Source organism: Lycium ferocissimum, chromosome 2 (genome assembly GCF_029784015.1).
Source record: "Lycium ferocissimum isolate CSIRO_LF1 chromosome 2, AGI_CSIRO_Lferr_CH_V1, whole genome shotgun sequence".
NCBI classification, from domain to species: Eukaryota; Viridiplantae; Streptophyta; class Magnoliopsida; order Solanales; family Solanaceae; genus Lycium; species Lycium ferocissimum.
In genome coordinates this window covers 21,940,078-21,941,709 of record NC_081343.1, presented here as the reverse complement: position 1 = coordinate 21,941,709, position 1,632 = coordinate 21,940,078, and the positions used below count along the sequence as shown (strand labels likewise).

Genomic DNA, 1,632 nt, shown 5'->3' with positions numbered 1-1,632 from the left:
TCCAATAGTATTTAACATCAAAAAACTGCCAAATAAAACGCGTCCCATGCCAAAAATATCACAAGATACCACCTCGTCCTGGGCCATCGCACGAAAACTATAACCGAAATCCTTTTATCTGGCATTAACTTGGAACCACGTGCATCTAAAGCACCTTTTACTAAGATCAATGTAGTTGTGTATGTAAACCAAGAGCAATAGCATGATGAACCAAAAAGTCTCCAGGACCTATTGTTAAGAATAATGAATTACTATTTTCATTAACAGCATTTAACCAACCCGGCAACCAGATGCTTCGACCCGCATTGAATGCTGGGCCACTCGTTGAAGATAAAAGTACATCGAACCCATATGAAGTTTTACCATGAGCGGATTGTATCCATTGAGCAAATATAGGTTCAATCAAGATTTGCTTCTCCGAGTGCCAAAGGCAAGCATGACATCATTATGAACATAAAGTCCCAGGGTATGGAATCCCAAAAAGAGGCTGGCCCAACTTAAATGAGATATGATAGCTTCTTTATGATCTAACATTCTTGCCAATACATTATCTTCATTTTGCTCCGGATTGTAATCTCTAATGAAAAATATAGCTCCATGAGCAAAAGCTCCTGTCATGATGAATCCTGCGATATATTGAGTGGGTAGGTATATAATGCAGCTTTGAGTAGTAAAGTCTTGTGCTATGAATGCATAAGCAGGTAAAGAGTACATGTGTTGAGCTACCAAAGAAGTAATAACCCCTAAAGAAGCTAAGAGCAAGGCCTAATTGAAAATGAAGCGAATTGTTGATTGTGTCATAAAGACCCTTATGTCCACGCCCCAATCGTCCCCCGGAGGAATATGTGCATCTAAAAGATCTTTCATACTGTGCCCAATCCCGAAATTGGTTCTATACATATGACCAGCAACGAGAAAAATAAATGCAATAGCTAAATGGTGATGGGCAATATCAGTCAGCCATAAACTTTGCGTTTGCGGATGAAATGCCCCCGAAGAGTTAGATATGGCGGTTCCGCTTATGGAGCGGTACCAAATAAATGACTACTTGAATCGGGGTTTGAGCCATAAAGATTCCATTGACCTGTAAAAGTGGGCTAACCCTTGGGGATGCGGTAATACATCTAAGAAATTATTCCACCGAACGGACTCCCCCTCTGATGCAGGAATAGCAACATGGACTAAATGCCCTGTCCAAGCCAAGGAACTTACGCCAAAGAGTCCGGACAAATGATGATTCAGACGAGATTCGGCATTTTGAACCAGGAAACGCTCGGTTCCATTTCGGTTGTAGGTGTAACCAACCTCCTATTAAGGATATGGCAGAAAGAAATAATAGAAAAAAGAGCGCCAGTATAAAGATCTTCATTAGTGCGTAAACCGATTGTATACCACCACTGATAAACACCAGAATAAGCGATATTCACTGGGCCAGGAGCACCGAGTAAAAGTTTCCACGGCCGGTTGACCAAAATGAGGATCCCAAATTGCATGAGCAATAGGTCCAAGGTCCTGTACCCACGACTCAAAATTTTTGCCAAGCTACATGAAATGAGAAGTCCACAAATTGACCGAAGTGAGAAGCAAAAAATATTCTGATAAAGACGTCTTCAGTAATATCATCATGTAAAG

The 1,632-nt window shown here is 41.0% G+C and overlaps 1 pseudogene; it reads right to left on the bottom strand.

Moving 5' to 3' along the window:
- LOC132047449 (photosystem I P700 chlorophyll a apoprotein A2-like) overlaps nt 1-1,632 on the bottom strand; it is a 4,254-nt pseudogene that overhangs the window by 2,149 nt on the left and 473 nt on the right.